Source organism: Toxorhynchites rutilus, chromosome 3 (assembly GCF_029784135.1).
Source record: "Toxorhynchites rutilus septentrionalis strain SRP chromosome 3, ASM2978413v1, whole genome shotgun sequence".
Classification (NCBI taxonomy): Eukaryota; Metazoa; Arthropoda; class Insecta; order Diptera; family Culicidae; genus Toxorhynchites; species Toxorhynchites rutilus.
Genome location: NC_073746.1, coordinates 207,362,879 through 207,378,951, shown reverse-complemented (window position 1 = coordinate 207,378,951; position 16,073 = coordinate 207,362,879).

Below are 16,073 nucleotides of genomic sequence, written 5' to 3'. Positions count from 1 at the left end.
TTGAAGTCACCTAAGATTAACCGCGGCTCCGGCAATGCCTCGTAATATCAAAGAACTGATGGCGGCCTACCGTAGTCCTGGGAGGAATATATATCGAAGCAATGCAGAGTTCTTTGCCATTGATTTGTATCTGGCAAGCGACAACTTCAATGCCTGTAATCGATGGGATAGTGACTCTATAGAAGGAATGACGTTTTTTTGATCCCCAATAGTACGCCACCAAACGAGTCGTTACGATCGAGGCGAATAATGTTGAAATCGTGAAAATTCAGCTCGTCGGCTGAACAAAGCCATGTTTCACAGAGAGAAAATACATCACAGTTAGAACTGTGAACTAAAAATTTAAATTGGTCTAGTTTAGGGATGATGCTTCTGCAATTCCACTGTATGACAGTGGTCAAATCCTTGACCTCTTGCGCTGAATTAGGCATCGAGGGAAATGAACGCTGCTAAAAAGCCACATTTTTCTTTCAAAAATGTTCTCACAACCGGAAGCAAACATAATACTATGCTTTTAAGAGGATCATTTATATTTAAAGCATTTAAAATGGTATCCACAAGGTCTGAAAGCGCAAGCAGGCCAGGTAGTGGCTGTTGCTTCGACCGCGAAAATGGAACAGACGTGTTCGTTGTTGTTCCGGGAAGTGCTGAGGACCCCTGGTTGGTAGCATGACCACGTAAACCGGGAGGTACTTGCTTCGGCCTATTCTCAGCACGTTCAGTTCGAGGCTTCATTCCAACTTGGGAAGTTTCGGTATTCTTTCTGGGGAGTGATGGAAAAGAAGTAATTTTTCTTTTCCTGATGGCACCCTGCGATGTACCGGAGCATCCGGCATTGGGAGCGTCAGCAACAGGCTCGTCGTTCTGCAGAATGGAGTAGGGATTGTCCTGTGTCGTTGGCACGGAACTCTTAAGCATTTCTGCAAAAGTCCGCTTGGAACGTTCCTTTAAGGAACGCTTGAGTTTTTCCCCTCGTTGTATGTACACCGGGCATTGAGTAAAATCATGAGGAGTCCCGCCGCAATGAAGACACTTGTGCTCTTTCGCGCAAGGATTCTCATCATGGCTCTCTCCACAATCTGCGCAACGTTTTTTATTGCAACAATAGGCGGCCGTGTGACCGAGTTGCATACATTTGTTGCATTCCATTACCCGGGGTACAAACAACCGAACAGGTAAACGAAGTGCCCCTATTGCAACGTAATTTGGAAGGGCGGAACCATCAAAAGTCACACGAAAAGAGTTTGTCCGATTGAGAATTCTTTTGTCATTTTTATATGACACAGATTTCAGTCGATCGCATGCAAGAATCCTCACAGTTTTTAGTGTGGAGTTCTTGAAGCGACCGACACCATCGATTATCTCTTTTCGGGTCAAACCCTTTTCGGTTATTACGCCGTCTATTTCGACGTTGCAACAGGGTACGTATACACGATACTCAATCGCAAAGAGGTCGTAGCGCGTTATTTTGTTCGCTTGGGTCCTGCTTGAGACGACAACTCGTAGTTTGTCTGGCCCCATCCGTGTAATCTCGGTAACGTCAGAAAATTTTTTAGTTAGTTCCTTCGAGATGCGAATGACATTAAGAGGTTTGGATTTTCGTCTAGAGTACACAATGAATGGGCCTTTGGAGCCTTCAGGGTATTCTTTAGGACGAAAATCCTGTTTCTCGTCGATTTCCTCATCTTCGGAACTATCAACTTCGTAAACAGAATTTTCTACCTCAATTTCTGCTTCATCCTCCTGCTCTTCAGGAGGAGGTTCGGTATCAGAAATATTCAATTGTGTCAACGGGGGGTCCTTTCCGCCCTCAGCCATATCAGAAAAATCGGCCAACTGTTCGATATGAACAGAATATAATGATTATCACTGAATATCAATAAACTGAACTGAATAAGTAAAAAAATATATTATAAGGTTATGCTGGGGATAATATTTATATCAATTTATTTTATTTATATAAATTATAAAATGAAAAAAAGTTCCAATAAAATTTCAACGGTAATGAAACCAAGGAAAAATAGACACCCCTAATTCCAACGTTTGCCGATTTGGTTAACACACAGATGAACAATGGTGTAAATCGAGCACAGATGGTAGAAGGAATGATAGGAGGACAAAAGAAAAATAAACTTATACTTGCCGTTGCTGTGTGGCGTGTGTGATGAATCTGTCTGAATTGTATCCTCAGCGTCTCGGTCGCGCACCACTTTGAGCTTCGCTCTACTCGCAAGGCAAGCAATGAAAAAAAATCACAGTCTAATTCAATGTGGAAAAAAACACCTTTGTTGGATCGTTTCGAAAACTTGTCCGATCTACTTGCGAGTTGTCGAACGAATTCAGCCGTAGTATTGATCATAGTGGATGTTTACGGCCAAGAACACGTTGCCCGTGCCCTTCTCGATACCGGTTCGCAACCAAACGCTATTAGCGAGCGCTTGTGTCAACTGCTTCATCTTCCTCGAAAAATGGTCAACGTTCCCATAACTGGTGTAGATAGCACGATTACCAACGCGAAGCATGAGGTTCGAGTAGAAATTCGGTCTCGAGTGGCCGATTTCCAGGAATCCATGGAGTTTTTGGTGCTTCGTAGAGTGACCCGCGATACTCCGTCGATTTCGTTCCCAACCGCCCAATGGAAAATTCCCGACAGATGTTCGCTTGCTGATCCCGACTTCAACACATCCCGCCGAGTGGACATGATCATCGGTGCAGCTCGATTTTACTCGTTCTTGCGCGATGGTCGCATTCTTCTACCCGAGCCTGGCCCTATGCTTGTCGAAACTGTGTTCGGCTGGATTGTGGCCGGAAGATTCGACAACCTCGATGAACTGGATTCCCCACCCGTTGTTTCCTGCCATGTTGCAACCGTGCCTTCCATCAGCGAGCAGCTAGAACGCTTTTGGACCGTGGAAGAGTTTGTGGGCTCGAACTATTCCGTCGATGAGCAGATGTGTGAGGATTACTACCGAGAAACCGTTTTCCGTGACCAGACCGGTCGATACATCGTCCGAATGCCAAAACATCCTGAGCACGATCAGATGATTGGAGATTCGAAGGCTGCAGCAGTGCGCACATTCCGGTGGCTCGAGAAGCGATTGGCAAGAGACGAAAACCTAAAGGTCCAGTACCACGCGTTTATGCAGGAATATATTTCCTTAGGCCACATGTCGCTAGTTCCTGATGAAGATGACGATAATTCTATGTGCTGCTACCTCCCCCATCATCCCGTCACAAAAGAGACCAGCTCAACCACCAAGGTGAGAGTGGTATACAATGGACCGGCAAAGACCGGTTCCGGATTTTCACTCAACGACTCCCTGCTGGTTGGACCCGTCGTTCAGGACGAGCTCCTGACCCTAATCCTTCGGTTTCGGACATTTCGAATAGCACTGGTGTCCGATATCGAGAAAATGTACCGGCAGGTGCTGATGCACATTCTCGACCGGCCCTTGCAACGAATTTTTTGGCGCTTCGACACCTCCGCACCGGTTCAAACTTATCAACTGAATACGGTGACCTATGGCCTTTCCCCGTCATCGTTTCTGGCGACTCGCACCCTTTTGCAACTCGTCGAAGATGAAGGCGCTTCGTTCCTGAAAGCTAGCAAAGCAGTGAAAAAAAAACATCTACATCAACGATCTCCTCTCAGGGGCTAGCAACGTCAAGGAAGCAATACAACTTCGTGGAGAACTGGACGAATTGTTGTAGAAAGGCGGCTTCCGATTGCGCAAGTGGTGCTCTAATTCGCTTTCGGTTTTGGCCGGACTCTCACCCGAACTTCTAGGCACTCAATCTTCCTTGAAACTCGACCCCGACGAAGGCATCAAAACCGTTGGAATTTGTTGGGAACCTGCAGCAGATGTCTTCCGGTTCGACATATCTGCCACCGTTAAAGATCAACCTCCTACCAAGCGCAGCATTCTATCTGCGATCGCCCAGCTATACGACCCTCTCGGAGTTATCGCCCAAGTTGTTATTCAGGCAAAAATTATCATGCAGCATCTCTGGCTCTTGGCTTTGGATTGGGATGACGTAGTCTCACCCGACCTGCAGCGCAAATGGGCTGAATTTTGTTCGCAGTTGCCTCATCTTTCCAATTTCTACATCGAGCGATTCGCCTTCGTTCCTGAATATTGCTCCGTGGAAATTCATTGCTTCGCGGATGCTTCAGAGGTAGCGTATGGTTCCTGCATATACATACGATCCGAGAACGTCGATGGAATTGTACACGTCTGTCTATTGGCCTCCAAGTCGAAGGTCGCTCCCTTAAAGCCTCTGAGCATCCCTCGTCTCGAGCTGTGTGCCGCGCTCCTCGCCTCCCGTCTATATGGAAAGATCTTCAATGCGCTTGAAATGCAGGTATCCGGCTGTTTTTTTTGGTCTGACTCGACTATTGTGCTGCAGTGGATGAAAGCCCCCCCGCGAACGTGGAAGACGTTCGTAGCAAACCGTGTCTCGGAAATTCAAGCTGTCACTCATGGTTCACAATGGCAGCATGTTTCCGGAAAAGAAAACCCGGCAGACATGGTTTCACGTGGAGTTTCAGCAGAAGAATTGGTTCGTAGTGAGTTGTGGAAGTACGGGCCCTGTTGGCTGCGGGAGGATAAGTCAATTTGGCCTGCTCCACGTGTGCAAGAACAGAAATTCACCGATGAAGAGCTGGAGTTGAAGAACACCGTAACAGTAGCCGCCCAAGTTCTTCTGAAAAATGTTCTGTTCGATAGATTTTCATCGTACACACTTCTCCTAGGAGCAGTTGGATACTGCTTCCGCTTCTGCAGCAATGCCCGCAACAAGACCCAACGGAATTCCAGCAGCGTGCTGTCCGTCGCCGAACTACAGAACGCCAAGCTTTCCATTGCGAAGATGGTTCAATCCGAAGCATTTCCCGAAGATGTACAGCGGCTGCATAGAGGACAAATGGTATCCCGCAAATCTTCCCTTCGTTTTCTGGATCCGTTTATCGACGCCGACGGATTAATACGCGTCGGTGGCCGGTTGCGCCTATCTAGCGCGCCGCATGACGTCAAGCATCAAATCGTTGTTCCCGGATTTCATCCTTTCACCAAGCTTCTTTTGAAGTACCACCATCGCAAGCTCGTACATGGTGGAGTAACGCTTACCCTCTCTGTCGTCCGGCCATTTAATGACGAATTCTGGCCATTAAATGGCCGCCGAGCAGTACGAAGTGCCATTCGAACGTGCTACGAGTGCAGCAGATCCAATCCGAAGCCCATTCAACAACCAATTGGACAGCTACCAGTTGTCAGAATGACCGCCAACGAAGCCTTCGTGTGTACTGGCGTAGATTATTGTGGGCCTATTTTTCTCAAGCCAACTCACCGCAGGGCCGCCGCTCGCAAATGCTACATCTGCGTGTTCGTATGTCCAAGCACGAAGGCGGTTTATCTTGAGCTGGCGAGCGACCTCAGTACGGCCGCGTTCTTGATGGCGTTAGATTGCTTTTTATGGAGGAGAAATAAGCCGAAACATCTGTACTCCGACAATGGCACCAACTTTATCGGTGCGAAGAATGCTTTGCACGATCTCTACGTCATGCTGCAAGCCGGAGCGGAAAACGACAAAATCGCCAAGCATCTCGCAGAGGACAGTATTCAGTGGCATTTGATCCCACCTCGCGCACCCAAATTCGGTGGCCTCTGGGAGGTCGCAGTAAAGGTGGCCAAAACTCATCTGGTCCGCCAACTTGGAGCATCGCTACTGTCGTTCGAGGAGTTAACCACCGTTCTCGTCAAGATCAAAGGGGCCATGAATTCCCGCCCCCTGCTACCGCTGACCAGCGACCCTAACGACTTCTCGGCGTTGACTCCAGCGCATTTTCTTGTACGTAACATGATTCGTCCACTTCCCGAAGCACGAGAAGAGTGTACGAGATACACCGCTCAACTGCCTCAACCAGTACGAAAAGCTTCAGAAGTACGCTCAAAGCTTCTGTTACCGCTGGCGCAACGAATACCTGAAGGAACTAAACCGGCAATACACTGCTAACCCTAAGCGCTATCCCATCAACGTTGGAGACGTCGTCATCATGAAAGACAAAGCCCTGCAGCCAGCCCGGTGGCCCTTGGCTCGCATCCTGGAGTTGCACCCGGGACCCGATGGTGTGATCCGAGTTGTGACCCTGCGCACTCCATCCAGCGTCTTCAAGCGAGCTGTTTGCAAGATTTGCCCATCAGAGTGTTCTTTTGAAAAATGATATATTAGATGTAGCTATTTGTCCCATATAATATGCATTCCAATTCGATTTGAACATTAACTTTTTGAAATATGCTTTCAAAAGGTGGCCGGTAATGATGGATATCAAATGGGACTATCCGTGTACCACTGAAATATTTCGTAGCAATTGGTATCAATCTACTTCCTCTATTGCCTCTTTTGTATTGCCTTTTGTAAAGCTTACCATAATAAATAGATTCTACACACAACGTAGAACGTAATTGGAAGGTTCATTGTTTATCGCTCCCGAAAGTCCGTTTTCCCCGTATTTTTGCTGGTTGCTACTATTTTGCTTCGTTGGGAGTACTTTCTCTATAGTGGTTAGTGTGCTAGGTGTGCTGAATAAGATCGTCTGCTGCTGCTTCGCCAGATTCACCAGTTCTTTGGACACTCCACTGCCGATGCACGTGTCGTGTCACTGCTGGACCGTCCAGAGTTAACCATCCCCGAAACATTGCCCGTTGAACCGCCCGGTGAGCTCCCGTTACCCAACAGTAGTAGTTGTAGTAATAGCAGTAGATTTATGTTGATTAGGGCAATCGTTAGGCCTGTTGACATTTGTAAATAAATAAATTTGACAGAAATTTGACTAGTTGCGTAAAAACACCCCAAAACGGACAAACCAAGATCATCCACCCTAGATTTTATGTTTTTGTCCTTATCCTGCAATATCTAAGCTTAACCGTTGTCAATTATGAAATTTCCTCAGGACACGTTCCACTTCTCACAAAACAAACTTTTTGTCGACCGCTGAGCATCCGCATACCGTGGAACGCGATGGAAAGGTAGTGGCCTTTATTCAGTGCGACGAATGGCGTGAAATGATTCGAGTCACATGTGTAACAAATTTTCGCTGATCTGGGTATATTGGTAACATTATCATCAGGCTGTTTAAATTATGAAAATGTTGTATGGTGTAGTTTTGGCCTCCAACGCCCGAATTACCACCTTAATTCATAGGCATCAGTCATTGACCAACTCATGATGCCGTTCATTTCCACATTCCACATAAACTAGTGTACTATTGTGATAAAAATTGTTCGAGCCGGACACGGTTCGCCTGAGCATCGATGAACATCCGTTTCTACAGGACACAATACAATGCTAGTTAGTGTCTGGGAATTAAAAAGAACTTAGTCAAAACAATGAACCTGCAGTATCATTGTGGTTTGATGGTTCCATCTGCCGATCATCTCCCTGTACAACTTTGTAAATTTTGGGGAGTATGAGCTCTAACTTACTCACGAAGTCTGCGCATCCCTAGTGGTGCAGAGGGCCATCGTGAAAGATCTCCATCCTGGGCGGCTGCTCGCTTTAGCCTTACCCTGGGCTCAGGTCAGATCGCGTCGACTTCCTTGATTTCCTTGTTGAGGCTGCATCGCCACGAGCCCCTGGGTCTCCCTGATGTCCTGCCGGATTCCAATCCAGCGCTTGTTGGCAAATTTCGCTTCCGCTTTTTCGTAGTGTGTGGCCGACCCACTTCCACTTGCGTTCTCGAATTTCAGTTGATATCGGATTCTGATGACATCAACGATGGAGCTCGACGCTCGAGATCCATTTGTGAGGCCACCAGGCACGAATTATGTACGCAGGCGTCGGTTGACGAAGACGTGCAGCTTCTTGGTGTTCTCCACTGTTACACATCGCGTCTCGCTGGTGTACAACAGCACGGATTTCACGTTCGAGTTGAAGATTCGAATTTTGGTGCGAAAACTTATCTGGTTGGATTCCCACACATTTCGTAAACTCGCAAAAGCAGCTCTCGCCTTCTTGATCCGTGCACCTATGTCGTCCTTGGTACTCCCATCCGACGCTATCTGGCTGCCAAGATATTGAAAGCTTTCTTCACTGCGATTGTCCACGTTTACATCCAAGGATTAGGTCTTGTTGACGTTGATTTTGAGACCTGCGGCAAAGGAGCGTTCGACAAGGTTCGACATTCAGCTCACTCTGCATATCGGAGCGCCGTTGTGCTTGCAGTGCAACGTCATCAGCCAGCTCGAAATCGTTCAGATGCTCCATAGTAACAGGCTGAGCAGCGCATGGTTCGGTACGTGGTTAATTGCACCATGATCTCGTCAATTACGATGAAGAACAGTAACGATGATAGTATACATCCTTGCCTCACCCCGGTTTTCGTTTAGCATCCCTACGCTCTTCAATCTTCCGCCTGGTTCTATCCGTGATCCACTCCTTCCTCTCGGTGCGCAGCTGGCCAATGTTATTTTCACTATTCTCGATGAAGGCGTTTTTGATGACCGTCCACTGTTCCTCTACGTTGCCACCTTCCGGAATATCCTCTGCTCGAGTCTCAAGCTCTTCAACGAACGACCTCTTCATATCTGAATCTTCTAGTCTGCATATGTTGAATCGCCGTCCAAGCCTCTCCACCTGTAGCTGGATCCGTGCAATGCGTAGACGAATCTCGCCAACCAGAAGGTGATGGTCAGACGCGATGTCGGCGCTGCGTTTATTCCGAATCAAGAAAGCTCCGTCTCAATTTTCGGCTGATGCGATGGGGAAAGAGCAAACCTCCAATGACCATGTCGTTGTTGCCACAAAATTCTGCAAACAGCTCGCCGTTCTCGCTCATTTCTCCGAGACCATGACATCCCATGACGCGTTCATAGTCCGTGTTGTCGGAGCCGATCTTCGCGTTGAAGTCGCCGGTGTAGATCAGATTCGATTATGGTTAGGTTCCGAACTCGTGTTCTGAATCTGGCGACGAGGATCCTCTCGTTGGTAGGTTCCCACTTGATGAGCGCAACCTGTGCTTGGGCGCTAAGCAGGAAACCAACTCCACGGTGACGGGGAGCGTTTTCACTGTATGCCAGAGTATAATAATACCTGTCCCGACGGAAGTTTGTGTCCTCCAAAGTTAGGCCAACGGATTTCGTTCAGTCCCAGAATTTCGAGCTTCATGCGTCGCGCCTTGCTGGCAAGTTGTGTCAGCTTTCCTTGCATTCCATGTTCCAATTCCTATCCTATGTTTCGCGCTAAGAGTCGTTGCCGTAAAATAAGTTCGTGATTTTTCATTATGGGGTTCTGTAACGTAGGTATTTTAGGAACAGAACGTTGTTAGCTTAAGGTCCCTATTCCGCGATGGGGCTGCTATCTTAGGTTTAGCTGACGGGAGCTGCACTTTTTATTCAGCCGCTGGATGCCAGCAGACGCTGTTTGTGCCTCTCCTCCTGGAGTACTGACGCACCGGTGTGGGCTAGACGCTAAAGGCGGCGTCAACTCGCATTTTAAGAGCAAGGTTGGGGTTCTTGCGGTATTTCATGGAGATTTTGTAGAGCCCACTACACATCCCACCGCGCTCTACCTATGCTCCTGATGCTTGTCCGGGAGTTTTTATTACACCCGAGGGTGCTATTCACACTCGACTATCTGGGGGTACTTCCCGCCAGCTTGCAGCTTGGATCCAGCGTCTTGTGATATGATCACTACGACACAGGCAGGAGGAAATAGAAGCGGTTTCTAAAAAAACAAATTCCAATGAGAAACTTCATTGCTAAAAAAAATGAAAGAATGTGTTGTTCGGCTCCGAACCTTGGGAGATTTTGAAAGATAGAAATTGGAGAGCGGGCACAGATTTGAAGCCCGCATCTAAAAAAAACATTGTCGTACTTTTTGAATATTCTGCCATTCCATGCCAAACCGATATATTAGTTATCAGATTTTCGTAAAAAGTGGTTATTTTGTTCCTTTCACAAAATATTAGACCCGTACTTTTTTCATTTTTTCGTTAGGGTGCGCATTCCCATTTTAGGGTGGTCCGAAAAATATTTTTTTCCATTTTTTTTTCCAAAAATGATTTGGCTTTGAGCTATATTTTTTACATAACATATCCGAAGTTCAGAGATGTGATTTTTTTCGTGTTTTAGTTATGAATTTTCAAAGTTAAGCGATATTTGAAATAATCAAATTTTTCCTGCTTTTTCCAAAAAAGGCGAAAAATTTGGATTTTTTAAATTAATTATTGATTGTGTTAGTTTTTCATAGTTTTCTCGGTTAAAGATAGAGGGCGCTATATTTTTTATTGAAAGCTGTGGTTTTTCTACATAAGATATCTAAACATCAAAGATGTATCTTTTTTCGTTCTTACGTTCGTTCTCGATACAACATACACATGGACGACTTTCGTGTCAACTTATCTTAGGAGTTGGCAGCACCATCTCAGATTGTAGTGAAACGTTGTGAGTGTAAAGACATTAGACATTTGAGCAACTTTGCATGCTTGAAATCTAAAAAAAAATAGACTACTTTTTGAAAAGGGCCCTTTTTCTTAATTTTTTACCAAAATTTCGAATTCAAAAACTATAATACCAACAACATTTTGGTTGAAGAATGAACTGTAGAAAATTGTTTAAATTTTCATAAAAATATTTTTTTAAATAATACTGGAATTTTTTTTAAAGAAATCTAAAAAAAATTGCCAAAAGTAACACTGCCCTTCTTCCAATGTATGGGAAACTTCTTGTATGGACTATTCATTTAATTTTCATTCAGAATTACAAAAAATAATTAAAAAAACGAATTTTAATTCTCAAAACATTTATTTAATGTAATTTTTATGGAAATTTGTTTGCTATTTTTTAATGCAAGCTTCAACGATTTCCTATATTTCATGGTCTCCTTTTCATGTTGATTTCTTTTTTATTTTAAGTTTTCTTTAACTTTTTTCAAAAAAAATCTTAAAAACTTTAAAACCTACAAAATTTCAATCAGAGAATGAAATATAGGAAATAATTTATTAATCTTTCATAAAAATAGGAAAAAAAATTATAAAAATTACACTGACAAAAAATATTATTTTTAAAACTGAAGTTCATTTTTTAAATTCTGAACGAAAATTATACGAATAATGCATATAGCTACAAACAAGTCTCCTATACATCGGAAGAAAGGAACTGTTACAGGGAAAAAGTTTTTTTTAACAAGCGAGCGATCATTTTATCTACTTACCCTCAAGTAAATGAAAGGAAACATCATGAGAATGGATGGCTTCACCTTCTAGTTGGATTTTTTCATCATTATTCACTAACTCTATCCAAACAGCATCACAATAAAGCATTATGAACTATGTTTATGAGTACGTTATTATACTTGGATATAATGTACAATTCGATACAACGTACAATTTTGAAAGTGAAATGTACGGTATATCGAGGTTTCTCTGTATAGATTTGACCGTATTTTTTCAAAATATTTATTTAATGTGTCCACGTGGACATTTTCTATACCCCCTCCACCCTTATCGTGGAAAAGCGTGGACATTGTCGTACCCCCTACCTCCCATAAAATTGTCCATGTGGTATTTGGATAGTCCCTAATAATAAAATAATTAAATAAATAAATGATTCAATGCATATTTAACTCCATTCACTTGAAACTCAAAATCATCGATTCAAGGGTGATACAATGCTAGAGTTATTTCGAATATTCTTATAATGATAATAATAACTCACATAATTTTTCCGCGCATGGATAGCGGAACGTTATCAATACTTTAAAAAAATATTGAAATCCGCTTTCTATTGGAACGAGTTCGAGTTTAAAAACAGATAAATTTCAACATTAGTTCGTGGAATTTGGCGGAGAAGTCACATTCCAAAACGATATAATAGAGAAAAAAAATGTGAAGGGAATCAAGCTGGCATAGCGCCTTGCTCGGTCAACCAGATTCCAACATTTTTTCTCAATGGTTTTCCTACACGGTCTGCCCTAATCACCATCATCTGCTTGTATGCTGAGTAGTGTGCTCTCGGGGTTGTGTGCGTTTGCCTCCTTCATACGAGTTCACTACGTACGAAGCTCAGGAATGAAATAGACTTGAAAGCAGTCGCTAAATAACCTCGGAGCGTGGAATATCTCAAACCATTCGTCGTTTGGTAGCCAATCGGCAGTGGCAACAGGAAGTGAAGTGGACGGATAGGAAGCCGAAAGGGGTTTTGTCAGTAAGTTTGCAATCGTGTCCGCTCCTCCCGGTTGGGCGAGAGAAGAGGCAAGAAGATGCAAGTGACAAAAAGTGTTTTAGGCTAATGACATCGCAACCGTCCGTCTTGATTCAACCTGCGATCGTTGCTTGTTCAATACTACCTACCAGTTGCGCCTAACATCTCACGCGCTGCTTAGCGAGCGTGACGAGCAAACTGAAACTTTTAACAGCAGCGGTTTGGCGTGGCCATCCTCAAGCCCGGAGCGGAATTGTCTGACTACTATCTGCATGTGTGTATGAATGTGTAGTAGTGGCCAACCACCAGCGAGTGTGAGTGCGACTGCCGTTCTGGAATTTTTATTCATCTCCATGCAATTCACCCAGATCATCAACACCAGCGTTCGGAGGCCGCCGTTTTTCCTGTTCGAGATGCGAAAGCTAGCGGATGTGTGCTGTTGGAATTCTCCTCTTCCTCTCGTGCATACGGTTAGAGTGACCGAAAAGATTATTACAATCTCGAACCATACATTCGACAAATACGCCAGTTAATCCAGTGCTAATCGCGATCATTTCGAGGTTCTAGTCGACATACAGTGAATCAATGTGTTCGGTTTTCTGCTTTTTTCTGTTTTTTTTTCTTGAACAGGATGTAAATACTACTGATAAAGGCAAAAAAAATTTAAAAAAAACTATGCGTCATTAATACGAAGTGTACTCGCCCTCATCGCTCAATTAAAGTAGATTGAAAGTTTAACTGTTACTCGGTGTTCAAACGATCCATATAGTGCTTGTGTTTCCCGTGTCTATAGTGGTTACACTCAAACACCCATACACACAGACACAAGTTGATTGGTTAAGTTTCGCTGCTCATGAAATTTGAAGTGCAGAACTCTAGGACTATCAGCTGGCTAGAAGTTAAGTAACAGGCCGTGTAGTTAAGAGACACTTGCGAGGAGACGTATTCTCGCTCGCATACCATGAACGAAAAAGAAACAGGCAGTTACGTTCATACATGGTGGTTCGAGTGACAACATCAACAACACCAACAGCAGTGCAGACGAATTCCTCACGATCTGGGACAATCATTAATGAAAGAATCGGATGAAAAAGAGTATAAGCACGTGTTTCCCGTTTTCTACGTGACCGCACATCGCAGAATGGCGCGTTGGCAGCACTGAATTATCATCATCAGCTGTGAGGCTGAGCTTATGTAAGCGCAAAAATCGTTTTTAATTATTTTTGTCTAAATGCCGTATTGAACTTTGTGCTTTCACGTTATCGCTGTTTGCCGATGGCGGAGGGTATCTCTAAACGGGTGACTGGTGGCTTGATGGCGCCAAAGTGGTTGTGTAATTTGAACCAAAGATTACAACCTCACTCGGGAAGGAATTTTATATATCTTCTCGCCCGATGTATCGTTTGATAACGAACTGCTAGTAACATTTATGAGAAATAAAGTAACGATAAGTCACTGTTTTTTTATGGAGTGCGACGACAAAACGGCTAATTTTGATTTACCGAATGAGATGATTATGTCACTAAACTATTCTCCATTGAGCTGAACAAGTTGATTAATAATTGCTACACAAACATATTCACTCAGTGTCAGCATGAAACTTGCTCGTATACAATCACACTTTCTGAAAATTTACCGTACTTATTTTTGGAATTAAATGAAATTGCACGTCATCGCGTGTTCCCTCCTTCGCAACAAACACGATTTTCGCCTCTTTCAACATGCTATCCGCACATAATCGTTTACTCGCCCACCCAATTTGAAACAAAATAAAATCGGCAATGGAAACGATTATTAAACTGACCTGCAAGATCTCCATAAAAGTACGCTCACGGGAGAAACGCAAAAAAACAGCACTTTAAAAATAAAGTTCTCACGAGAAAACATATTTACAATCACCAAGTGTTCCACTTCCCGTCACCGTCTACTAAATCTTCCCGAACTCGTTCCACATCTCTTCTCAATCTTATCGCCGTTTTCTCTTTGTATTTTGTCCTCCTGTTACGTGTTTTGTTCATAGATTTGAAACTTTCAATTCAACCAAACAGCGCCGATGCCGCGCGCTGATCAGCGATGTGTTAAAATCTTAAGCCCCTCAGTGGGACGACGGACCACCAGGCACACCACGGGCGAAGAATGTCCGAAGTTTCGATTAACTAGTTTTCTCATTCTTTTATTGCCGTTATGCTGAACACCTACCGTGATCATCAAATATCCCACCAAACCCACAAGTTCCGAGGAAAGGTAACACAGGTCAGAATCGCGCCGGAGGTATCTTTCAAATTTCTCAGAATCATCCAGCTCTGCATGTGTATTTGTGTGTCTGACGGAGATTTGACCATCGAGATTTTTTTACATTTGAAGTACCGCAGAAGTCGCAGAAGGGAGTGAGAAGAGAACCCGAAAAGGGGATAATGAAGACACGTTTCATACTCGAGATGAATTGCTAACACCGCACAGGCGCTTCATGTAAGAGAGCAATAAAAGGTGCAATGCACAGGATAAAATTCCTTCTTCCATATTCCGGGACATCAGACCAAAGATTGTCCAGAATGTGGCATTGAAGTGGAATGTTTTATAGGTTATTTTTTGAGATATGGAGAGTAGGGATCAAATGTTCTGTATCCAATCACTTTAAGTAGTTCGATTCAATTATATTCATTTGACCATTCTATTGTTTATTTTGAACAGCACATATGGCAGTATATTCACAATACTAGATTCTCTTCTTATTCACTAATGTGACGAAGTTAACATAAGGCAAGTTGATCAGAGCGGTTTTGAACACCACAGAGCATACTCAAATCGAATGTATATGCCAGCAGAATTCGAGAAGGTTAAAACAATTTTATTAAAAAGCTCTATTTACTCTATTTATTTAGGGTGGTCACAAAGTTTTCTGATGCGAGTTCTTGGTTTCTTCCCTTCTTTCTCGGCCTGATATTTAATGTTTTCAAATTAACCCTTTTATAAGATCATGACAACTCTATTGTCACCAATCACATGTATAAACAACTAAGTAAATATGAGCTTTTCAGAATGTGAACAACAACTTAAATTGAATTTGGGCTATTAACAGTTCGGCTGGAAAGTTTATAAGGTAACACAGTAAAACAATTTTATTTTTGCAAAATTCAATTTTATTATTCAACATAATTGCTTTCGAGGGCGATACAGCGATTAAGCGATCTTGCAACTCTTCGATACCATTTTTATAGTACTCTTCCGGTTCTTCCTCAAAATAGGCCACAGTTTCGGTGATCACTTCATTATCGGTCTGAAATTTCTTGCCAGTGAGCATACGGTGAATGCGGAAACAATTCGAAGCCCAATTCAAAGCAATGCTTTATCAATACACGAAATTCGGATATGTCCAATTTTTTCACAATAAAAAAAGTTGCTTCACTCTCAATGCTGTAACTCACGAACCAATCGACCGATTGCTGTCAAATTTTGACACGTATCCATTGGAAGATGGTGCCTGAGATGGTCAAGTAGATTTTTGCAAGAGGCGCCATCTAGACGTCAACCTTATGAACTTTTCAGCCGACCTGTTCTAACACATCCGTCGTCCAACGCGACGTTTTTGAGTTTCTTGCGGGGCCAACTTGCGAATGAATTATTAAATGAAGGTCAAACTTAGTTTGTAGATAACTTTTAAATGATCTAGGATTTATTTTATTTGAAGATGAATTGACAACACTAACCCATGCCACTATAATATAATATGGGTTTCGCAAAAAAACTGCAGTACAACCCATTAGAACTATAATTTAATAAAAGTATAGTATAAACATAACAATGATATAGTTATGATTTTTCTATATATTCTATAGTTACATTTAGGCACTTATTCTATCAAATTCTTTTTGAAAA